The following is a 27,271-nucleotide window of genomic DNA, read 5'->3' as shown; positions in this document are numbered from 1 at the left end:
CTCTCAATATCCAGGAGAATATTTGTGGAAGATGCAGCATTTGCTCTCGTGGCCTCTTAAAAGATTGTCTATTACCAAACAACTTGTCACTACCTAATCCAATAAAGGTTTATATAAAAAAAGGTTTGAGGGAGGTTGAATTTGATGTCGTTGACTGAGATGGGATGTTGAGCCCACAGATACGGATTCTTTACATCTTGACCAGAAGTCAGAGTGTTCAGGCCTATTCTTACTCCTTCAAGGTTATGACAGGAGGTTTAATACAGAATATGACTACCCACAGGATGCTAGGAATAAGGTGTGGTTGCTGCATGTACTGCCTAAACAACAGGATGCTTAATTCAGGTTATAGTTACTTGATGTTTCTGGTATTTAAGAGGTAATTACTGTTTGTTCTTTGTATCATGGTAAAGCAGGGTTTTTTTCCTTTGCCTCCTTTCCTCCTTTTGGATTGGGGTATATAAACCATATAAAAAATAAATGCGGGCAGATTCAGTATTCCCTGGGTTGCACTTCTGACACTATTCTGTGTCTCTATATATTTCTTTTGTATCTTTGTTTTGTCTGCCTAATATTTCTAATCCATACGCCCCTACTCTGGAATATGAGCCCATTGAAGCTAAGTCCTTCCTTACACATGGCTCGCAAGACGGAATCATGACAGATGACACCCCTGTCAGGGTCTGGGACCCTGACACTGAGATATCCATTTTCTTATATATTTGTACAGCAGCGTTCTTGGTTTTCTGTCTTTTCACACTAGGGCCATCACTCAAAAGAGTTTGCTGCCTGGTTCTCAAGTGTATGACTTTGAACAGTGATGTTACATTGTGACTTCCTAGGTCTCTTAGCTTGGTATAATGTTAGGAACAGATTATTGTATAATAATAGCTGGATATAAAATTCTCTGGGTGGATGTCCAAATGTGATGTAACTGGATCACATGGTAGTTTAAATTAAATTAAATTAAATCTACTTTAAATTTTTGTAGAACCTCTAAACTGATTTCCATAATGGCTGTATTAATTGTCATTCTCACTGGCCCTGAATAATGCTTCTTCTTTTCCAACAATCTCTTCAATACTTGTTAGGTTTCTTTATGATTGCTATTATGACAGGAAGTGGGGCGATAATGCTTTATAACTTTAAATGACAAGGCCATGTTGACTCATCATTTGAGAGAAAAAGTTTGCTTTTTCAACATTATACTTAAACCTGTTTATGATTAATTCTTAGTGCATCTTTCAGTGATGTTCAAATAAAATTTTAGTAGAGGTACATGCTTTTTGTGTCCATCATCAATCACATCTCTATTTATCATCTATAATAATATCCATCATCTTTAATCTATCTTATTAAATAACTAATGTATAATGTATCCACCATCTTTCTTTCTACTTTCTATTAATCATCTATCACTGTTTAGTGTCTGTCATCATGTATAATCTATCATATATATATATATATATCTATAATCTATAAAACACACACACATACATATATATATATATATATATATATATATATATATATAGAGAGAGAGAGAGAGAGAGAGACGCACTGTGATACTGTATTTTTCAAGTCTCTATACGTTCACAGACTGGACTGAGAACTGTTGATATAAAGCTATTTCAATTCTGGAGGAACCTGACCATTTATTGTCATTGTTTTCAGGGTTTGCTGGCTAATTGGAGAGTGACTATTAGCATCCCTTATGGAAGAGAGAATGAGAAAAACTGTAGTTTTCAGATTGCTTTTAACCTATTTTAATTGTGCTCATATCTAAAGAGAGGATATTTAGAGTTCATATGATCAAAGATTTACATTAAGCTCCTAGGTCAAATTATCAAAATATCAAAACACATACGATCTTCATCTAGCATTTATCTTAATGGCAGTATTCTAATGCAATACAAAAAAAATCATTGCAGAAAACTATTTAATAAAAACTGAGACTGTCTTTGCGCCTTGAGACCTCTGCTCTACCTCAGGCTCAACTTTTCTAAAGAATTTTCTTATATATTACCAGAAAGAGCATATAAATGAGCTTCAGGCAGGCATAATAATGAAAACTTTATGAGATATATTGCAGATACAAGATATATTTCAGAGCGAGATACAAGGGGAGCAAAAGATAAACTATTCTACATATTGTGCTTTTTATTTATTTTTGCTTTTCACTCCTTTGACGAACAGTTCTATGAATTTTGACAGATGCACAGAGTCATAGAAATAACACAGCTTCAAAATACAGAACAATTCAATCTGCTCTCCTCCTCCAGATATCCTCCCACGCTCTCATCTGTAGTCTGATCTTCACCGGACCCTTTTACTTCTGTCTCTCAGGAATCTGTTTCCTTCTTATCATTTTGCTTTCCCTAAAACATCCTATAAATGGAATCACACAGCAGTTAGTCTGTTAAGAATGAGAATATTAAAAAAAATTCCTGAGGCATATTGCCTTTTATTATGGGCTAAATTGGGTTCCACAAACCCAGATGGTAAAGTATATACCCCATAGTACCTTTGCTAAGATGATTCAGTTAAAATGAAGTCATACAGGCAATCCTTAATTAGACTTTTAGCTTTCTGGAAAGAGGTTAAGACACACACACACACACACACACACACACACACACACACACACTCCTCCTGGTCGTCTAGAAGCTAAAGAAGAGGCCTCAGGATAATCAAACCTGCTGATGCCTTAATCTTGGATTTCTAACTCCCAACTGTAGGAAAATACATTTTTATTGTGTAATGCACTCTGCCCAACTCCTAAACTGTGATAAAATATTTCTCTATTATGATGCATTTAGTTTACAGCATTCTTTTTTCTTTTTTAAAAAAAACTATCTTTTTTTCATTTTACATACCAATCCCAGTTCCCACTCCCTCCCCTCTTCCCGTTCCCTCCACCTTCTCCTCCACCTTCAAAGAGGGTAAGACACATTGCTTTGAGGAAGGTCTTAGTTCATCCCTACTGTATCTAGGCTGAGCAAGATATCCCTCCATAGAGAATGGGTTCCAAAAGCCAGTACAAGCAGTAAAGATAAACCCTGGTCCCACTGCAACTAGTGTTGTTGAATTCTTACTTTAAACTACAGTAATCTGTTAAGGTACAGGTGGTTATTGATTTTTTTTTTTTTTTTTTTTTTACATCTTTTGAGGTTTGTGTTTTGTTACTGAGTATGTGGTCAGTTTTGAAGATTCCATGAGATGCTGAGAAGATATATTCTTTTGTGTTTGGGTAACAACAATAATGAATACTGCTATTAGTGCTACTCCTCTTCCTCCTCCTCCTCCTAATAAATACTCGGAACACAGAGAAAACTGTTTAGTCTAATGAGATGCTTGTGTGCACAGAGGTATGTTAATAAGGCAGACTTAAGAAAGGAATGAACTAAAAATTTAGTTGAGACCTCCCTGGCAGTGGAGCAAACTTGGACATAAAAACATGATGAGTAAAACAGCATGAAAAATTTACCATAGTGCAAGGTATTTATCCACACTGAATCATTCATTAGCTAGGAGGCAAGAAGTGTAGGGATGAGAGGGAGAGATGGGTAACAAGATACCTAGAGCCTTGTAAACCGTGCCTAGGTTGTTAAGTCTACGAGTAAGAACTAGTGGTTATAAGCCAAGTCTTGAGAATATAAGTGTTAAGTCTGCACTGTTGCTGAGGACAAGTAGGAAGGAGGCAGCCCTGGGAGCAGAAAGTCCAACTAGAAGGTCATTGGAATAATTCTGAAAAAACAAAACAAAACAAAACAATTGCATCTAGAAGTGAAGAAATCTCCATGGAGAGAGGAAACAAGACATATTTAAATCAAAGTCAATTCTTCTGTGTGGCAGTGCCATTCCACGCTGGTGTGGAATTAGGTAGTGATCAATTCAGGATTCATGAGAAGAGCTGCTATGAGCTGTTCATGTGTCTGCACAGCCTGAGAAGGGGCATGAGTGGACATGTGCTTTGAAGTCATTTCAAAGATCAAAAACCAGACCATCTAGTGGAACAACTGAAGTAAAAAGTTGCAGATGGCTCTTTGATTTTAATTTGAGAGTAGGTGGACTATAAGAGATACAATGTGTTATAAAGACACAATGAATTTGCACTCTGTTGGAGTATTTACACATACATGTATATTTGGGAGAATACTTTCATTTTTATTCTTCTTTGGAACAAAGTGGAAGATATTCAGAACTTTAAACTTGTTAGCTATGCTTAAACATAGAACCTAAATGATGGCTAGAGAAGAACGTTTTAGGAGTGATTAGCTCATTGATGTTAGTTTAAAAAGTTAGAAAACTAAAGATAAAAGAAAACGTAGAAGATAGTTTTAATGTGTTAAGATTCCCTTAAATTTCTTCAGAGAGTCAAAGACAGGTGTCAATACCTTTGTACTCTGTATCCTCTGGTAATAAAATTAATTAATTTTCCTTTGGCTTAATTTTTCCACTTCCCAAATGGAAATGCTATAACCTGCCTTTTAATTTTATTTCAAGAGTCAGATCATTACTGGATCTAATATTTAAAATAAACTCCCCTATAACTGTGTTAACTCTTCCTTAATACTTAGTAAATGCTGCAGGCACAATACACAGTGCTAAGTCATGACATTTTTAAATCTTCTTACAAACCCTAACATTATTTTTGAAGTTTTACCTCTTCAAAGTTTCAATATACATACACACATATACATACATATATATGTGTGTATACTCATTATATATAATATATATACTAATTAATATACATGTATATATTAATGAGTCAGAACAACAAATCAAAATGGCCTAAACAGACATAGTAATTAAGTTTTTATGGCATTAAGTCTTCAACAAAACACTGAAAACATGACTTGATTTTTCTTGCTAGAATTTTGTCTTCTTAGATTCCTCTCAAGTTGGAACTATCTCTTTTCTTCTGTGACTACATATCCTCTCACAAAGTGACCACCATGTACTGTTGGGAGCAGTGAGACCCAGATCCTCAATTTCTTGTAATCCCCTGATCTGAGTGCCTACAGCTGCTTTGAGCACGAGACCTTCAGGAGTTCCTGTTGGCAGGAGAATGGTTTCTGGTGGGTTTGGCTGGGGCGTGGCTATCACAATAAAGGGGCATTCTTGGGGAATTCAAGGATGACCCGTGTCGCTGTCTCTCTGTCAGTGTGTGTTTGTGTATTTTAACCTCCAACTCCCTTGCCCGAAGCTTGTGAACTGGGTAATAGCGCACCGAGCACAGACGTGGGGGGGGGGGGGGGGGGGGGGGCTGGGGGCAGTGCGCGGCAATGTACCACGTGTGTTGGGCCAATTAGAGAATCCACATATATCTTCTGCATCCTGCCTGTGTTGTTACCTGGTGTGTTCAGATTCTCCTGGGATTCAGGACCTTACCCATAAATCACCTTATGTTCATTTTCACAATCCTTTTTTTTAACTTTTGATCCAGTTGTAATAACGTTATTTCCAGTTCAGAGAATGGTAACTTGGTTTGTATTTTTAACATTTATTTTTATTTGTATGTTTTATCATAGTAATTTTCCTCAACCTTAATGTATATACTATACTAATATCACTAGGGTATAAGGCAGTATATAGAATCATTCTATTTGTCCAATTATTTTGATCTTGACAAAGTTTTTAGAGATTATAAAGGGAAGGATTGTTAGTTTTTAGTTCTTGTTCTAGGACTAAGATGTGTTGGTTTTTGCTCCATACATTTTAGCATGTCTTTATTGTCCTTGTTCATGTAATATTTAGACAGTTATGATCATGATACTCTATAGGTGTAGTTTCTAAGAGACACAATCTCACAGGGAACTCCCTGTTCCTCTGGACCATATAATTTTCTGTTGCCTTTTCAGTCATGTTCCTGAACCTTAGGTACAAGAGTGTGTTACAGATGCATTCACTGGGACTATGCACCTCAACTCTACATTTTGATTGGTTGTGTTTTTCTGTTATGTTGTCCATCTGTTGCAATGAGAAGTTTTCTTGATGAAGGATGAGGACTATATTTAACTGTGGATATAAGTGTATAAAATGCAGTTAGGGATTATTCTGATTTACTAACATGGATTGTTCTTCAAGATCCATGACTTGACTAGCTAAATTTTCAGTACTAGACAAGTTTTCCCTCTTTTTAGGAAGATCTTAAATCCAATTAGAGAGGTGATGGGTTACTGCCAAGGAGTGTGTGTGCCACTACTGAAACCTTCATGTTATCCTGCCATGCTAATCTTCATTCTGGTTCATAATAGGCATCACAAATGGACAGGAATATTGGTTGCCTCTCTCCTTTGGAAACTTTCATGGAAGCTTCAAGCACCATGAGAGCTAGTCCTTAGGGAATAGTCATTCATGTCAGATTCAGCACAGGGGCCTTTGGGCCCTGAATCTGAACTGTATGATATTTACACCAATAGGAAAAAAGAATTATTTATATTGCCTGATACTATAAATCAATACAATGGATGAACTCTGATGTATATTTACTTGATTAATTATGAGTAATAAATTAATAAATGTGAATTTAGTGATCTAATGGCTTAAGTGGAAAATGCCTGAAATTAAAAATATAAGCATTAATGACAACATTATTAATGATGGATTATTGGATGTGAGTATGTGTCTACTGTAATCCTGGAGATGAATCATTTCAGCATACAGGGGGATTGAAAGATGTTGATATGTGGGAGAGTTAGTCTACGAATTTTGCTTTGAGCGATCAATTACTAGAGTAATCAATGACTCATAGTATTGTTTAATAAGAAATCATCTCTCCCTCTTCCCTTTTCCCCCTCCCTTTCTCCTCTTTTCTGTTTTACTATGCCTTCTCTCCTACTCCTTCTCTTTGTCTTACATTGGCCAGGATTTTGTAGTTGCTAGGTAAGTGCCCTATAACTGAACTCTCATCTCCAGACAAAATTTTGCTGCCACTCTACTCTTACCACATTTTGGGACCTTATTGTAGACAGAAATGCCAATGTCTGATGTATTTTCTGCGGTCATGGGAACAAATCTTCACAACTTTCCTAGATCCTTACTTCCCCAGAGGAAGGCCAGAATAACAAAGCCTGTTTTACTGGAATAAAATCAAGGATTAGCAGGGTCAGCTGCTGTGGGAAATTTGTTGTTATTTGGCAGGTTCTGGCTGGTGCAGGACCCACTGCCTGCAGCCTTGTCACACCATTTTCTACATCCAGCATAATATAGTGTTCTTTTCTCGGTATGCCAAGCTTTTCTGTCGGACTCTCTCTGAAAAAGAACCATGATTACATTTTATGCCCCTTGGAATAGTCCAGAAGAATCCCATGTTAATAGAATTAGTTCAACATATATCCACAGCATATATTTCTCTTCAAAAGAGATATTAATAGTCTCTAAGACCTGAAAACTTTGGGTGTCCATGAAAGTAAGAAGGATGACAACCAAGTTAAACAATAGAACATCTATTTGCTCACTTTAAACATTTTCCTTCTCGCTTTATTATTGTATTGTACTGATCAATTTACTGTTATTAATGAGGGCTCATTGCAAGGATCCCTTGAGAAGCTTCACAAAACTGTGAACATGGAGATTCAACCTCAAAATAGAATTTATGAACATGAGGACAGTGTGTTGACATTTTTCAAAAATAAACAAGTGATTCCAAGATGAACCATGGTTAGGAGTCACTGTGGTGAAAGGATAAATATTAGTTCACTCACATTAGAGCCTGATTCTTTGGGATTCTAGAATAAACTGAAGACCATTTGACATATTCAGCCTCATGGGCTGAAGAACAACCCGATTCTTAGACCTTCCATTGGAAGATAGCCACCATTGTTAGACTAGCTGGACCATAGCTGTAAGCTCTGTGTGTAAAACATATATATACAATATATGTATTATATATATATATATTCATAAATATATTCATTCCATAAAGTCTGTTTTTCTAGAGAACCCTGACTAATACAGTTTATAAGCCCATGTTACATTAAACTCTAGGGCATGTATTTATTATAAATGAAAAATCAATATGGATATTTATACTTATATATTTACCTGTAATATACTTACTGTGTGTAAAGATTCATTTGATATAATTGTGAGGAATATGTATTAAATGAATGAATATCAGGAATTATATTAAAAGTGGACTACTAATGATTAAAATAAATAAGCAAGGACATATGAATGCTGGCCTTGGGTAATTCTGCTGTAACACTCCATGCCTGAAGCTGAAGGCTGTGGGATCCAGTTTATGTTTAGATTACATGGTATGATTCACCCTAAAGCATGCCTGAAACCGGGGAACCATTAATTGACTAATAGTGGTTGATACTAGGTGTCAGGGAACCCTAAAGTAATTAATGGTATAATTTGTTATATAGTAACTTAAGAAGAATGCCACATTTGTGTGGATTTGGTCTTGAGGTCAGTGTCCCTTAGCCTTTGCTCTCACCAGTCCGCCTTTGTGTGTGACTCTCTGTATGCAGTTTGCGAGCTTCAACTGTGTGCTTGGGTACACTTTTATTAAAAATAAGAAGAATCTTTAAAAATACATTTTGGAGACACAAATAACATGTCTGTTATGGATTGTGTGAGAAAAATAAAGATTGATTCCTCAAACTGCTGGTTTCTACAGCTGAGTGAATGGCAAGTCATTTCCTCTGATGCAAAACTTGGAAGAAAGGCTAAGGAAAGGAGCCAGGTTTAGTTTAATGTTATTTGCTTTGATGTTTCTCTGAGTTACTTAAAAGGAATTTTAAGTTTATATTCGGATATGCAATAGCCCAGGAAAGAAGTTTCTACTGAAAAATAGGTATTCATGAATCTTCTGCATATAAACAATAATTAAATTTGTAAAGAAAGCAGATTTACTAGGAGCAGAGCAAGGAGAAGACACGTGACTTCAGAATGTCTTGAAGAATCCCACTGTTTAGCAGCCTAGGTAAAAAAAAAAAAAGCACAAGTATGCACATTTGACAGCAATGATCTGAGTTTTGGGTGGGAAGGATTAACAAGGATTCCCTTCAAATGTGTTTTAATTAAAGAGAATTACTTAAGAGGTTTAAATGATTAAGTGAGAGATCAGATGAGAAAAATCCATAGGTTTTGATTTTATGGAGACTATGGACCAGCCTCTAAGAGAAGCATCACAGGGGGACATAACCAGTGAGCTAAGCTGCAGGCTGTTGAAGAGTGTGTGGGAAATGAAAGGCATGAAAATTAAGAAGAATATTTTGTATATTTTGGAGATCAGACCTCTGTCTGATTTGGGGTTAGTGAAGATCTTTTCCCATTCTATAGGCTGCCATCTTGTCTCGTTGACTGTGTCCTTTGCTTTACAGAAGCTCTTCAGTTTCAGGAGGTCCCACTTATTAATTGTTTCTCTCAGTGTCTATGCTGCTAGGGTTATATTTAGGAAGTGATCTCCTGTGCCAATGAGTTCAAGTGTACTTCCCATTTTCTCTTCTATAAGGTTCAGTATGGCTGGCTTTATGTTGAGGTCTTTGATCCATTTGGACTTGAGTTTTGTGCATGGTGATTTTGATCCTCAAAAGGGAGGCAAGGGAAGAGGGCAGAAAGGAAAAAGAAAGAGATGCTTAGATTGTAACCTTTTCTTATTTTAATTTACACATTTACAGTTTTATTATGCCAGAATGAGAGATCTTGGTAAGAGTGAGGAATAACTACTAGAAATGACTTTAACACTAATATATATATATATATATATATGTGTGTGTGTGTGTGTGTGTGTGTGTGCTTCTAAAAAAATTAAACAGAAAGTGGAGTAGCTCTGAATAAGAGAAATAAAATTTCTTGCCTGAACGTGAAAAGAAATTGGATGCAGGTCATGTATGTTCAACTTCACTGTCCTGTAAAAGGTATCTGTTTCTATATGCAGCAAGAGAGCATTACGTGAGCTGTGAGGACGGTGGGACGGTTATAATTTAGGCAGAGAGGAGGTTAGAACAGGCATTGTGGAATGCTTGCAAAGAGAAAATTATTTATCTAGAGAATTCTAGTTGGAAATCTTAGAACCATTGAAGGCCTTAATTAAAGTGATTTTTTTTTTGCTTGATAGTTTTGTTTCTTAGATAAAATCTTGTATTGTTTAATCTCATAGTAACTGAGTTGCTCAAGGCACAGATTCAATCACCCTGGAATTTCAGGGAAAGGGAGGTTAGGCATTTTCAAGAATGCTATTAACACAGCATGGCGATTGATAGACTCTCCTCTCTAGTGATGATGTAAACGTGTGGATTTCAGAACTTTCTGTTCCCCTCCAATTTGGATCCTCCCTCTTCCACTAAGAGAGTCAAGTGCATTTGGCTTTGTGGAAACCGGAATGTGGTTTCATTTTGCTCAGACTGAGAATTCAAAGTATGATGACTCTGGAATCTGAGCTTGGTTAAAAAGGGAGTGGAGAAACTGTAGCTTCCCATTACTTTGTGATTTTTTTTTGTTGTTGTTGTTGTTTTTGAGACAGGGTTTTTCTGTAGTTTGAAGTCTGTCCTGGAACTAGCTCTTGTAGACCAGGCTGGCCTCGAACTCACGGAGATCCGCCTGCCTTTGCCTCCCGAGTGCTGGGATTAAAGGGGTGCACCACCACTGCCCAGCCTTTTAGCCCTTTTTTTTTTTGCTCTTGTGATTTTTTAAGGCAAATATGTATTATCAGGTCAAGTATTTATGATTTCTTAAAATGTAGTTTAAGTTCAGAGAACTAAACATTTCCTGTGTTAATATTTCCAGATTTGTTTGATCTTTCACTGACTTTTTAATATTTTCCCAATGAATAAAGTAACACACACACACCTCCTTGCTTATGTGCTAGTGACATGCTAGTGGTCACTTAGTTCTCAAGCTCGGGGCAGGGTCTAATGATCTGAGTCTATTAGAGCTGCTCAGCTCATCAGCTTCACACTGACCTCTTTTACTCGCCTACTCTGGGCAGCCCTATGACATCATGAGACCATCAGTCTCATGGGTGGATGAGGGGAAAATTGACAATTGGTTATAGATACTTAAAAATATGGAAGCAAATGCATCTCTCATGCTTTCTTGATTGGATTGTTCTTTATAAAACTTGAAGATATTTTCATTAGGATTTTTGTTTGCAAACATCTTTTACATCCACTTGATCTTTTAGCTACCAAGTTCTGAGGTAGAAAAAGAGCTATAATGACACTGATCCCCAGTTTTCTGATGTAAAGTTTGAGGTTTGCCTATCAAAGCATATATATATATATATATATATATATATATATATATATATATACTTTGTATATTTATATATTTGTGTGTGTATATATATATACACATATATAACCTTGGTCATATTGCAAGCTTGAGGCCACCTTTTGTTATTTGAAATTGCTCCAAAATGAAATAAAAGTAAAAGCTAACCAGTTTAAAAACTGAGCCAATAGAAAACCAAATCATTAGATCCATACACAGCCTTTCTATGCTCCAAATACCCAAAAGGAGGAAAGTGAGACAAATCGTTCTTTTTTTTTTTTTTTTTAAAGATTTTATTTATTTATTATGTATACAACATTCTGCCTCATGGATGCCTGCAGGCCAGAGGGTGCCAGATTTCATTACAGATGGTTGTGAGCCACCATGTGGTTGCTGGGAATTGAACTCAGGTCCTCCGGAAGAACAGTCACTGCTCTTAACCGCTGAGCCATCTCTCCAGCCCCAAATCGTTCTTTTAGTAAAACTGGGAAAATAGTTAGTATCTCAGAATCATTAAGAACTCCAGTTAGTAGTTAAGCAAGGGATCGTAGGCTATCTGTTACTACATTGCAAGTTCTGGGTAAAGCACACAACCTTAATGTTCATGTTTGTGAGACTCTTGCCACGTACAAGGCTATTGTCAATTAGACTTTTATTGATTTGTAGCTATTTTTTAATTTATAATTTTTTAGCTTTAAAAACTAACTTTTTAATTTTGTGTTTGCTCATATATAAACAATAGATGTTGACACTAGATATTAATTACATTTTTTTTCCCTTTGTAGGGTACAAAGGCTCAGAATGGGGGAATATTGATTTATTTATGTATCTCACTAATGTGAGTTTACATCTCACTCTTAGGTCAAATTAATCTCCTTGTCTACTTCATACTTATAAAATACTTTGTTTAAGATATTTCTTCATTTTACTTTAAAGTACTTAATCCATGTGTCCTGGAGATTTGGGTTTGTGTAGGTAGAACTACTATTTTTTAATTTCCACTTCTAAGAATTCAGAACTCAGTGCCAAATTAGAGCATTATATGACTGCTTTGAGCACCCAGATGCCTTTAACAACCGAGGGCACAAAAGACACTCAGGAGGTTAAAAAATCATTTCCGCAGTTTTTCTGTGGTGTGGGCACTCCACCTCAAATGTGTTACTTTCAATAGCTACTGAGAAAATAAAATAAAACTCAGTTTCAAAAAAATTTGTAATTGTTCTTCAAATATAAAGATAAGGTCATTCAAAATTAAGTCTTGTAATCAAACCAAAACATTAGTTGGAAAATACAAATGTGTGCATGTATGTGTGTGCGTGTGCGTGCGTGTGTGTGTGTGTGTGTGTGTGAATGAGGGTGCATGTCGGTGAAGGACAAGGTCATTCTTAGCTCTTAGCTGTTTATTCTCACTATCCACCTTGTGGTTTTGTTGCTGTTGTTTGTTTATTTTTATTTTTTGACAGAGATTCTCACTGTCCTAGAATCTACCAGATACACTAATTTAATGAGTGCAAAGATCTGCCTGTCTCTACCTCTTCAGCACTGAGGTTGCTAGCATATACCTCTGCCCTTGGCTTTTTTTTTTTTTTTAATGGTTATGAAGGATTAACCTTAGGTCCTGTTTTTGAAAGTCAAGTCCTTTACTGACTGAGCTACCTCCCATGGGGGAAAATCTGTTTGACTGATAGGTGGAAGGAAAATGATTACAACTGTTATTCTTATCTCTTCATCCTTTCTTAGTATTCTGAAATTATTTTTCATGAGTTATTCAAATCCTATTGTTACATATTTGTTTCTCCTAATTTGCATCCTGGTTCTTGACATTTTCTCTCAAGAGTGACAAGCCATCCTCAATGTAGATGACAGAAACAGTTGGAGAAGACACTCTTGAATCTTAGTCAAGAATTATAAACGGACTCTAAGCAAGGCCAACTGAGTGATTACATTCTGTAAATACATTCTTTTTTTTTTTTGGTTTTTCGAGACAGGGTTTCTCTGTGGCTTTGGAGCCTGTCCTGGAACTAGCTCTGTAGACCAGGCTGGTCTCGAACTCACAGAGATCAGCCTGCCTCTGCCTCCCGAGTGCTGGGATTAAAGGCGTGCGCCACCATCGCCCGGCAAAATACATTATTTTAAAGCTACTTACTTTTACTGAGATTAGCTAGAGAGAGAATATAATTCCTTATCAATTCCAATAACATATGTAGAGCTATATCCTAAAATATTACTCTTCAAATGTTGACCTATTGAATATTAGAAAGGAAGCGATATTCTCTGCCTTTAGGAAATGCTCTTGAGTGGTTATCATAATAGACTTGAGAACGGGAATCTCTAAAAGTAACAGCAAAGAATCAGGTCAAGGAGTACATCTGAACTGCTGCTCACTCAAAGCTCAACTCTCTGAGGATGGCATTAACTTAGGCCTTCAGTTACGTGTTTGAATCTCGTCCAGTCTCACTGGGCCAGCTAATATGTCTTGGGCCTGACACCTCAAGAGTCTTTGGTGTGCATAAAAAATAGTCACATCTTTATTCAGCCAGTGGAGCATAAGATAGCTCTTACAGATAGACATACTTCAGGTTACTGAAAGGAATTTATGAAACTCCAACAGAATGAAAGACACTATAAATTTGGCACAATGAATGAAACATGTTTTCTCAGCTCTTTTCATCCCAGAGAGAATTTTGTAAAACCCATTTCAGGTGTCAGCCACATGGCTGTCACCCATCTGTCACTCTAGTTTCATTTAGCGTGTGGGGTAGCAAAGGACAGAGGACAGCAGAAACTCCACTCTGTTCCTCGACACTTATTGAAAGCTGGCACTCTTACAGAAAGCAATATGGGTTTCATTCCTTTTTTAAAAAAAATGAAGTTTTGACTTGTGACTTCCAGTAGAAGCCAGCCCCAAACCAACAATTCAGAGATTTGTCCTAGGGCAGTTTTTGATTGTGTCCTATTTAGAGTGATTCAGTGAGCACGTCCAAGAAATAATTTTTCTTCCAATGCTATAGAATTCCTATTGTATTATGAGATAAAAGGACGTTATAGGAAAAGTGAATGGTGATGGTACAAAGCAATTGTTGGACTTCTGGAAAAAGAAAGCACTTTTCAAAAGTGTGACGGTAGACAACATCCTTTTCTGGCATGGCTCCAATTTCATTCATAGGTGGTTTTAAATTTTCAGTTACATTGAAAAAGAACTGAACACTGAGGCTATACTTTCCGGTCTTCACTAAACCAGTAGAGCATTTTCTTTCTAAGAGAACTTTGTTATAAACCTGTGGATATGATTGGGTTCCCTACCCATCCTGTAGGTTTGCAATCTTCGTTTCTTACAGAGTTGATGCTGAAGGAGTTACTTGTTGACTCCTAGTTTTAAGGGTAGCTTTTTCCTCTCTGTTGACTGCTCTTAATAATTGACTTCAAGTTGATTTCATGGCAAGAAATATGGAAAAGCAAGGACAAGAGCACTTAGATGTCCTTTTTAGACAGCCTTCATCGTGTACAAAATGTTCAGCGATACTTAAAAACAGTAGCCATTCCTCAATACTCATTGCTGGTTCTTTTACTTTTAATAATGATGGAGTATGTTTCTTTAATTATAGGAAATTGTATGGATCTGACTGACATTTTCTTAGGCAAATTGGATTCAGAAATTGTGCTATTGCATTTTGGGAAGTGCTAGCTATAACAAATTTAAGTGCCAGAGTTGATTTTTGTTGTTCACCAAAATTATCCAGTGATTAAAACTCAGCTTTCCTTTTCTTTATATGCATTTCACAGCTCTGATCTATTTCCTATTTGCAGTGGTGCTTACAGAAATACATTATTTTATATATTTCACATAGTTTGAGAGTGATTAGTATGTTGATGGCACATGTATTTTGGTGAATTTTAAAGTAATTAACTCATTTTTAAAAGTTTTAATACATGTATTAGGAATTCAGAAAAAGAAGGGATTAATTTGAGAGTACACTCAACCTATAATATATTCTCTATATAAAGTTCAAACACCACAAACACAATAATCTCCACAATAAATATAACTATATCACAAAAATGTCAATATCCCATTGTACTAACATGTGCAGAAAATTGTGCAACAGCTTTTACTTAGGGTGGTTATTAGAAATCTTAGCCTGACTTAAGTCCCTTCATTTATTTTTCTTTTTATTGAAAATAATTAGTTACATGTAGTACAAAACAGAAGAATAAAGCTTGACAAACAGATACATTTGCAGGTACACACACATACCACAAAATCCAGGAAACTGGAAACCGTAATAGATAAACAAAAGATAATACGATTAAAATAATGGCTAAAGAAAGCATTAAAAGACAAAACATCCTAAAAATGATGTATAAGTAAATCTTGAGGCAGATCAATTCCCAGCTTCCTGAGAAACTACCACACTAGTTTTCATAGTGGTTAAACAAGTTTACACTCCCACCAGCAATCCTAAGTCCTTTTGAGAAGAAACTGTCCTTTGTTTTATCAGTCTTGGTTATTTGACTAGAGGAAGGTGAAATCTCAAAAGTTTTGATTTGTACTTTCCTGATGACTAAGGATATTGAACATCATTTAAAAAATGGTCTCTCAGTCATTTGTGCTTTACCTTCTGAAAACTTTCCATTTAGTTCTATACTGCATTTTATTGGATTATTTGTTTTCTTAATATACACTTTTAAGAGTTTTTTATTTATTTTAGATAACAGCCATCTATTGGATGTGTAATTGTTAAACATCTTTTCCCATTCTGTAGCCTGTCAATACTGAATGATAGTGTTCTTTGCCATACAGAACCTCTTCTGTTTCATGAGATCATATTTATTAATTGTTGTTTTTAGTGCCTGTGCTAATGATGTTCTGTTCTTAAAGTCTTTCCCTGTTACAATGAATTCAAGACTATTCTCTACTTTCTCTTCTATCACATTATGGGTCTTTAACTTTATGTTGAGGTCCTTGATTCATATGAAGTAAAGTTTTGTGCAAGGTGATAAAAATGTGTCTATTTATATTCTTCTATATGCAGCTATCCATTTTGGCAAACACAATTTGTTTAAGATGCTGGCTTTTCTTTTCAACGTATATTTCTGGCTTCTTTGTCAAAACTCAGGTGTCCTAATGTGTGTGGGCTTTTGTCTTGGTCTTCAATTCAATTATATGATCAGCTTGGCTGCTTTTGTATCAGTACCATGGTGTTCTTATTACTCTACCTTTGTAATACAATTTAAGATCAAGATTGTTGATACCTCCAGCAATTCTTTTATTATTCGAGATTGTTTTAGCTTTCTTATTTCTTTTCTTCTTTTCCTTCTTTTTTTCCTGTTTTTATATGAAACTGAAAATTGTCCTCTCAAGGTCTGTGAAGAATTACCTTAGAATCTTGTTTGGTATTACATTGAACATAGGTTGCTTTTGGTAGGATGACTGCTTTCATTACATTAATCCTTCTGATTAATGAGCATGGGAGATCTTTCCATCTTGATGTCTTCTTCAATTGTTTTCTTCAATATCTTAAAGGTTTTGCTTCACAAGGTTTTCATTTAATTGATTAGAGTTGCCCAAAAATAGTTTATATTTTTTAGGGTATTGTGAAATTTTTACTGATTTTTTTTTGTGTGTTAATTTTGTATTTGACTACTTAGATGAAGCGTTTATCAATTGTGGATGATTCTTAGTGAAATTAGTAGGATAATTGTAACATAACTGCATAAAAATATTTTGACTTTGTTTTACTATATGTATCCCCTTGATCTCATTCAAATGTCTTATTGCTCTAGCTAAGACTTCAAGTACTATATTAAATAGTTTTAGAAGAATGAACATCCTTGACTTGACCCTTTGTTCCTGATATAAATAAATATGTTTTTAATTTCTCTCCATTTTATATTGATGTAGAATATGAGCTTGTTGTAAACTACCTTTATTATGTTGAGATATGTCTCTAGTCTCCTCAAAACTTTTGTCATAAAGTGTATTGGATCTTGTCAAAGGCCTTTTCTATATCTAATAAAACAATCATGAAGATTTTCTCTTTAAACTCGCTTATGTTGTAGATTACATATGTCAATTTAAGTATGTTGATTCACCCTTGTATCTCTGGGATAAACCTACTTGATTATACTTGATAATCCTTTTGATATGTTTTTTGATTCAGATTGCAAGTATTTTATTGAGAATTTTTGTATCTATGTTTATAATGGAAATTAACGTGTAATTTTCTTTCTTATATCTTTGTGTGGTTTATGTATTAGGATAATTGTAGATTCATAAAAGGATTTAGTTGTGTCTCTTCTATTTCTATTTTGTGGCATAATTTCAGGAATACTGGCATCAATTCTTCTTTGAATATGGGTAGAATTCTGTACTGAATCAATCTGGCCCTGGAATTTTTTTTGGTTGATTTTTAATTACTGCATCTCTTTCACTAGGGGTTATGGGTCTGTTTAAATCGATCTTCTTTTAACTTTGGTATATTGAATATATCAAGAAATTAATCCATTTCTTTTAGATTTTCTAGTTTGGTGGAGAACAGATTATTAAAGTATGTTCATATGATTCTCTGTATTTTGTCCTAGGCCATGTCACCTTAATTTTGTGGCTAATCCAGTGAAATCGGTAAAGAACAAAAGCTGTAGGCACACAGCTGTTTTTCTTTTCTGAGTCTTCCCACCTTGCCCTCCAAAGAGCAACTTATTAACTTGTACTCTCTTAAATGCATAACTTTTTCTCTTTCTGTCTCCCTCTTCCATGTACCACAATCTCAGTCTCATTGCATTGTTGTTTTCTAACAATGGTGAAGCACCCTGCAGTTCCTTTCTCTATCTGCATTTACATATTTTTTTTTAAAAAAAAAAAAAAACTTCAAGGATAAAAAGAACCTGCAAAGGTGATTCTGTTTCCTGGGGACAGTTTGAGAAAAGAAATGTTTACAAACATGCAGGTATCTAATACACATACAAGGGAATACTGAGGCATCCTGGGGCTAGTTAATGGGGAAAGAAGGAAGGGTTATTTTCCATTTGGGGCCTGAAAGTGCATGTGGGGGAAACCATTACTACAATCTGAACAAGAGAGGCATGACCTTGAAAAGAGCAGAGACTTTGGGATCAGAGTTGCAGCTCTTCTCATGGGACCTTCTTAGAAAACAAGCTGAGAACATAAACACTCCATCGTTAGTGTCTGCTCTAATTTCTCTTCACTGTTCTATAATATCTGAGTTCAAATGAAAACCAGGGTCAAGGGAGCCTAGAGGAGGATGCAAGGCAGAGGTGCAAGGCTCTGGGTGAGCAAAAGGAAGCTATGTGGCAAGGGAAGATAGAGTAGATCAAACAGAAGTATCAGACTCCTGGAGACAATCAGCCTTCTCCCTGCTCTTGACTCAGACCTTGCACAAGGTTCTGTTGCTTAAGCCATCAGCCTAGATGACTGCCATAACCTACCTTGGAGAGTTCTTTGTAGAAATGACCAATAAAAATGAAAATAAAACACTGTGCAGGCACAAAGTGCCATATGGATGCTCAATATCTGTGATTACAACTTTGAATCCTAGAAGTTCAATGCCAATGGGGAGAGTGGGTCTGTACCACAGGATTGCCCTGAGAAGCTTTGTGGAAATAATTCGGATATGAAAGATAACTTGGCCTCCTCAAGGACATCTGTGTAGGAAGGAATCTGTGCTACCTTGCAGACAGTGCTTACTATGGCTGTAAGGTGCTCAAACCACTGACTGACCAAACGAAGATCTCAATAAAAGGCTGATCAAACTATTTCAAAATTCTTTCTATTGTTATTGTGGTATTGGCAACAGGCACAACAAAACACAGAGCTGACCACTATCCCTTTAGGTTCTGTTTTTAAGGTGTAGAACCTGGTCATTCTTAATAAATAAAGTAAATAAATAAATAAATACCCAAACAAACAAAAACCCCACCATCCCAACTGTTCCAAGAGAATTGTTTTTTTTTTTTAACTAGGTTGATTTTGAAAACAAAACAAAACAAAATACAAACTTTTCTATGTCTCTTCAGTCCTATCCTTGGCTATAAGAGGAAATGATCTCGAGAGAAGAAGCCATCGTGGAGCTTGGTCACTCCTTCAGGGAGGATTTTCTCCTGTAGTCAAAATGATCATTAATCAGTAGATCAAACCCGTGTGTGTGTGTGTTTGTGTGTGTGTGTTTGTATTTCCCTGTTTCCCCTCCCCTGGTGTGACTTGAAACAATAACCTGACTGTTAAAACACAGAACCTAGCTCTGGTACTGAATGTATTTCTCCTCCTCTTGCTAGCTGACTCAAATGATACAGGAGTTCCTCCTTTATAAAAAATGAACTGTGCAGTTGGGACCTTGAAGAACTCAGTGATGGCATTCTTCTCAAGCTAAAAGCTGCAGAAGATGATGCGTCAAACAAATGAAAGTTGTCTTTCTTAAGTTTTGAGGGAACAAAGGACTCCATAAGAAGCCTTGCCTGCTCTTCATCTGGCCCTTCCAACTTCATTGTGATGCCATCTCAGAACCCCAGGATTCTGACAACCACTTTCAGAAAATCATTGCAAGGAATGAACTTTAAATTTTGTTCCTGTTTAATGTCTACTTCAGTTCCACATGGAAACATATTAAATTAGTAGCAGCAATTGTCTTTTGAGCTATCAATTCTAAGTCTTTTCAAAGAAAAGTCACTATCTAAAAATATCCAAATATACAAAGAGATTTAATAAAGCCATTTTGATGAATTGTGGGATTTTGGAAAACAGTCTCGGTATTTGACATGCAAAACCGGGGGAAAAATAAGTGAATTAAAGAGAATACCACATCCTGCAGAGGGTAGACTATGATGGTCTTTGAGTTCTTTGCCAAAGGAAGGAATTAGAATTCTACGTGAAATAATCATAGTTCATTCATAGCACCCATAATTGCAGAGGTAACAGATCTCTCCATCTTGGTTGGGCTTGTTGAATTTCTGTATCCTTATGATTTCTGAGTTCATCATTTTGATATTTTGGGCTAAACAATGTTTTTCTTGTGCAGCTAATCTGTGCACTGCAAGGTTTTAGAAGTATCCACCATCTCTTAACAGTACAAAGCACTAGCAAAACCTTGCAGACTGACAATGGAAAGTAACTCCTAGACATTGTCAAGTGTTCCTGAATGGAGAAATCAATAGCAACCAGGAATCACTGACCTATGTAAATTAACTGATATTTGGGACACATGGCAGTGCTTTTCTAAAAATACACAGCTCGTCTACCCTTGGTCACATGTTCCTAAACTTACTATCTTTTCCTGTGCAGAATAATTATAATAGAACATTTTTCCTTTATATTTTATTAGTAATATATATGATTCTAGCAACAGTGATCTTCTCTAACTTTCCATATTCCTTTTAAAAATAAGTTACTCAGACATGTTTTCTCAACAGACAGAAAAGGATTTGTTTCAAGGGGAGGGATAATTTGTGGCTAGGATAAAGTCAGATATGCAACCAGCTAGCATTCATTACTTGAAAGAATATTCTGACAGAATTGAGACTAGGGCTTTTATATGATACTGGTCTTAGCTGTTAACATTTTTATAAAAAGAATATTTGAGCCCAAAACGAATTCAGTTATTTCTAAAGTTTGATACCTCTTGTATGTCCCCTAGTTAATATTTTTCTGTAGACTCTTTAATAGCTATACAGAGAAATTAGTGATTAGTTTAAAAAATTCATCTGCACAATAAATTTCTAGACCCAGAAGCTAATATTATGCCCTATAATTTTGAGGCTTGTTTGTACTAGTATTGGAAAAGGAATTTATTGCTTTGAAGAGGTATAGAATCAATGAACTTGGAGTAATGTGTTGGTAACCATGCCAACACAACTTACATACAAAGCTAGAGGGCAAAGTGATTCCAAAATAATTGACAGAAAGATAATTAAGTCTAGTTGTGTCAAGACATGAGATAAATGATGATTCACTTGAAGCCCTCTGGTATTTCTTTAGCTGACAAAAATAAAAGCAAGCATAGTAAACAGCGAATCTAATAAATGATTGCTCTACACAGAGCTTGTGTGAGAATTTAAGAGGAGCCTTTCCTGTTACTTTCTGTTCCCATTTTATATTTGGGCTTTAGCTCATCCAGTTTCTTTTCAAGGACTGTAAGGGGCTCATTCAGTTCACATTTAAGGTTTCCAAATGAGTAAACATGCAAGAACATTGGGACATCAGGTTCAAATAGGATGAAACTGTGAACTGTTGAACTTGCCTTTGGTGGTTGTCCTTTCTCAGTACCCTTTTCTGTATCATTTTGTATTTAATGTGCCCTTCAGTGAAAAACGGAACTCACCAAGGCCAGCTGGCCGGGGTCTGAAAAAGCATGGGACAAAACCCGTCTCGCTGAACATAACAGACAATGAGGACTACTGAGAACTGAAGAACAATGGCAATGGGTTCTTGATCCTATTGCACGTAAAGGCTTTGTGGGAGCCTAGGTAGTTTGGATGCTCACCTTAATAGACCTGGATGGAGGTGGGTGGTCCTTGGACCTCCCACAGGGCAGGGAAACCTGCTTGCTCTTTGGGCTGAGGAGGGAGGAAGACTTGACTGGGGGAGGGGGGGAATGGGAGGTGGTGGCGGGGAAGAGGCAGAAATCTTTAATAATTAAATAAATTAATTAATTAATAAAAAAAAGAAAAACAGGGCTGGAGAGATGGCTCAGAGGTTAAGAGCACTGGTTGCTCTTCCAGAGGTCCTGAGTTCAATTCCCAGCAACCACATGGTGGCTCACAACCATCTGTACTGAGATCTGGTGCTCTCCTCTGGAGTGTGGGCGTACATCAAGGCAGAATGTTGTATACATAATAAATAAATCTTTAAAAAAAAAAGAAAAGAAAAACAAACAAACAAACAAACAAAGAAAACGTCCCAAGAATGATTCCTAGGCTATGCCTTATGCCAGTAATTCAAACCCAGGCATCACTACTCCTGAGTACAATTAAACTCTCCAAGGAGTAGATAGATTTCATAGTATTAAGTGAATAAATTTTTATTACTTCAAATTCTTCATTTACTCTTTCCTAAAGCTGATTCATCTAAAGTGTCTTCAATTGACACATCAATCATCCTTCTTCATCCTTTTCTAGGTCACAAATCTGGATTATAATGTGGTCCCAAACCAACTAGACTCTCTTTAAATTCCAAATTTCTATAGTACCTTTAAACATTTACACTTGGATATACAAGAACCATAAAATGATGGACATAAAAATAACCCAGAAACCCAAGTCTCTTCAACAAATATAGAGTTTTGCAAGTCTACTTGGTCTTAGTACTTGCCTGAGTATCACTGTCATAGTAGGAAAATAATACAATGTGCTCTTTCTAAATTTATATCTTCACTCTGTAGGTGTTTTTAATGTGCAGTATACCAACATAAAACTCCCTAAATAATGGTTCATAAAGCGTTAGAAAAATCCAAGGAGTTGCTCTAGCACTCATGTTCAGTTTCATGGTGCTGAACTACTGCAAAATTCCTTCAAAACAATTTACGGCAACTTTTTAAAAAGCTCTTGATGGTGTGCACAGTTAAACTGCCTCAATATGGTCTACACCAGTGGCAAATTACTCGGAGCCATGAACTGTAAAATCTCAAGGTTTTAATCTTTACCACATTCATGGGAACCTTTTGAAATGAGGCTGTGTTTCTAGAATGTTTCTGCAGCAATTATGTACATGTAGATTGAAGCTCCTCCACTTCTCATAGTCCTTGCTTTTCTGTGCAAAATAAAAACATTATCCCCTCTTATCAAGCCTGATCTTTGAGGTGCTTGGGAAACAAGATAAAGCATTTCAGGATATTTACCCTCTCTTGGGAGACAGGACCTGTTTAGCATGTGAGTGACTTTTTGGCTTTGTTAGTATGTGTGTTTTGTTCCCTCTAACATGTCTGTCAGAACAGAGTCTCTTGAGTTCTGTAATAAATTATGCTATTTTATGGTTTTGGTCCCAAGTTTAATCTGTAAGCAATATGCTCACAGCTGGTGAATTTGTTGTCTTGTTTCTGGCTTGCAATGTTTGTTTTATTTAAGAATAGCATCAATTCAGGATTGTGGCTGCAACAGACTCGATAAATGTGCAGTGTGAGTCCATAAACCCACAACCTGGGCTTGAGAACCAGTAGTGTTGAATTCTGACGTTTGCTGTGGTCCCTCTCGCACTACACATTTTTCTTCCTCTCAAGTGACCATATGAGCAAAATTGATCCCCTCGAGTTAGTAGTAGTCAATAACACTATAAAAATCAAAGCTTGCATTATCTTGTCCTTGTTTAAATAAAACATACTTCCTTTGCTATGAATAACATTTGAAACTACAACATAATTATTTGTAGAAAGCTCTCAGTCATGCTTTTTTTTTAGGGAGCTTCCATGAGAGGTCAGATGGACAAGAGTTTAATCCTCAACAACTGGGATCCAGAAAGCCTCAGAAATCAGTGTCCAGGAATCAAGAGACAAAGATCATTTAAAGAATGGGGATGGGCTGAAAAGAAGGCTCAGTGAGTCTGCTGCCAACATGATCAACACCAGTTTGATTCCTGAGGAGCACAGGGTGGGAGAACCAATGAGCTTCTGGAAGTTGTCCTCTGACCTTAGCTAAGCACCCTGGCTTGTGTTCTCCTGCCCACAGAAATGTAATTAAAAAAACATGGAGTGTGAGATAGTTGTCAGAAGATTTTAAAGTGAGACCCAGAAGTTTATCCAGCATAGCCTGTGGAGGGCAGACAGGAGCAGAAATCCCATAAACAGTGATAGACTAGGAAAAGGGAAAAGCTAGGTACCGCCAAAGTAGTAATCGGTGAAAACTGTAATTTTACAAAAGTGTAAGACAGAACAATAGATCATTAGCTGATGATTCAGAAAGAATTTACTAACCCAGAATTGAAGGAAATATTTTCAAAGTTTAAAGGGTGATAAATTTTCAATTTTTTAGATTGATCTATTTTATTTTATATATGTGGTCTAAAGAATGTATGTGCACCTTGTATATTCACTTCCTGCAAAGGTCAGAAGAGGATGGAACTAGAGGTAGCTGTGATTGTAAGCCAGCATGTGGACATGGAAACTGAGCCAGGCTGTACTTCAAACAAGCACTGGTAACAGCTGATTTTTTTTCAGTCCCAGAAAAGAGCTAATTTTAGTTGGATATTGAAGGTTAATATTCACAATGTGCATGAAAAAATTATAAGATTACACATAATGAATGCAGGTCCCTATTATAGAAGGTAAGTGGATGCTCTGAATCTAAGCAGCTTGCTTCCTTGAACTTTTACTTCCTTTCTTTCCTGACCTTTGTGATGCTAATGACAACTTGGATCCTCTATCTCCATATGATCATATTGATTATGATTATTATATATTTAAATTTTTGTGACATCATTAAATATTTGTGTGTGCATGTACATGTGTGTGTGAGCACATACTTGCATGTAAAGTTCCTGAAAACAAGAGCTAGTCATCGCTTCATGTAAGATAAAGGTGTGCAATGTTCATTTCACCAAAGTACACATAATCTAATTTGTTTGCAGGTTTGTTTGTTTTTTTTTTGTGTGATACTATCATTTAAACCCAGAGCCTGCACATGCTGGGCGAGTGGGCTACGACTGCTTTGTATCATCAAGCTCCTATTTTTACAAATTTTATACAATCAGAAAAAATTATGAATTCCACATAAACTGATATTGAAGTATTAGGTATTAATGTAATTTTTGGTTCCATTTTGCACATGAAGTAACTGAGGCAAAAGGGTGAAAAACTCAATTTTCGAGTAGAAAACTAAATGACAGACAACTCTAGTACTTCTGTGATAGACCGATTTTGAAACTGTCGGTTCCCATCAGTCTCATTTATACTGGTGGTTCCAGGCTTGGCATCAGCCTGGCTAGTTATGAAGTGGAGAGATAACATGGAAGTCTCTTCACCTCGGCTATTTAACCAGATGAGAAATAGCCAAGTGTAATTTCCAGGTTAAAATTGCTATGTATGTATGAAAACCCTCTTCCAGCTTCTTCAACGATGGCTGATGATTCAGATTCTCTTCATTTCATCCGAGAAGAGTAGCATTTTCGTGTTGACCTCACTTGACGCTGAAACACCTCGAGGAATCTTGGCTTTGAGTCGGCATGGCTGCTTCTGTTAGATCCTCTGTGCCAGTCAAGTTTGGAGATTCATTGCTTCCTTTAATAAACGGTTGATGAAGCCTTTGGGTTGCTGCTCATGTGGTGCCAATGGGTATTGAGACACCGTTGGCTTTACAGGCTCTCGCTGCATTTGCTAGGCTTTCTTCCTTTTGCAGTGCCAGCAGGGTGGGGCTCCAGCAGGGGTCCTTGAGGGGAATCAGAAGGCAGACACTTTCCTGCTTCTCATAGTTGCTTTGCTTTGTTTTTCATTTCATTTTACAGCTGTCTGGGCATAAAACACTTGGTGTGTTTAGCTAATATCTTAGACTAGAAGCTAAATGAATGTTTTCAGACCTTTCCTTCCCTAACTGATTTTTTTCCAGACTAAGAGTACAAAAGCAGATGGCAGAAATTCATCTCTGTATCAGCTTCATTACAAGGGAGTGGGCACACTCATTTCAATCTAATATTGTTGTAATAGCGTGCTCATGTGCGGGTGGGTTGGAAACAGATAAGCATATTACAGTCAAGATTCATGTCTCACGTGTAGTATGATGGGATTCTTAGCCTTTGTGTTGGTGGAAGCTAGAGATTTGTTACATAAATCCCTTTGTGTTTTCCTGAAAGTCAAGTGAAAGCCAGTTCAAACACCATGTTGGGCCAGGCATGGCTAAAGACAGCACAAGGTAATTTGACTCTTAACCTAAAATATACATCTAATTTCTATAATCACAAAAATTCTACGTAGTCAGACTTTCAGAACCTTTCACCTCAGTAAGGTTTTTTTTTCCCTCTAGGAATCTTAATTCATAATTGCTTGCCTAGCTTGTGTGACACTTTATTTTCAACCCCCGCTAACACATACACACAAACTCACACACACAAATTAGTAACTGATGACCCAACTATGACTTCAAGTTTTTCAAGCCTTAACAGCTATGAATGCTATTTACTGTTTTTGGCAACAGAGTCTACGCTTTTCTATTGTACTAGGATATATGAAAGATAAGGATGCCATTTTTGTGTGAGAAGGGTGATTCAGTTTCTGATGACATTTTGTTATTATTGTTGGTAGAACTTGCATTCATAAAGTGAAACAGATGGATGATGAAGAATATTGGTAGGGAGATTGGCAGGGAGTGTTTTAAATGGGTATTTACAGAAAATTTGGTAAAAGAGTTCAGGCTATGGCTACTGTCAAAGGGTATGCTGTTCACAGGCCCCAAGAAGTGGGATCAACACCTCAGCAAGCCCAGGGTAAGAACTGGGCTGGGAAGGAAGTAAAAAGAGAGGGACAGATAATGGCAAGAATCTTCACTGTGGCTTTTGTGGAAGGACAAGGCCAAAGCATACTTAGCAGTTTCAGGACTGAATAATTTGAAATATTTTGGTGAATGATGAGGCAGAGGAGCTGTCCCTGGTTGCCAGTCATCTAGCCCTATGGTTTATTAAATCACTAATAGTGAAAAACCCAATTAATATGAAAATGATACCCTCTTTTGTAACTGCTAAACATTTTATAAATATATATAATATATGGGAGGTGCATTTAAGTATTTAGTTAATGTATTAAGTATTTAACTGACATATTAGTCAGCATTCTAAAGAGGAACAGAACTGATAGAATGAATTTATATACAGATATATAAAGAGGATTTATTAGAGGGACTTAGAGACTATGGTCCAGTTAGTTCAACAATAGCTGCTTACAAACAGAAAGTTCAAGAAACCAATAGTTATTCCATCCACAATACTGGGTGTCTCAGCTGTTTCTCATTGTGTGCTGGGGTATTGTAAGAGCTGCTCGTTTGTTTCCCAGCTGCCCAGACTCCAGGAATAATCATATAGAAACCATATTATTTACAATACTGTCTGACCAAT

The sequence above is a fragment of the Chionomys nivalis genome, chromosome 14 (assembly GCF_950005125.1).
Source record: "Chionomys nivalis chromosome 14, mChiNiv1.1, whole genome shotgun sequence".
NCBI classification, from domain to species: Eukaryota; Metazoa; Chordata; class Mammalia; order Rodentia; family Cricetidae; genus Chionomys; species Chionomys nivalis.
Note: the sequence above shows the minus strand (reverse complement) of the source record.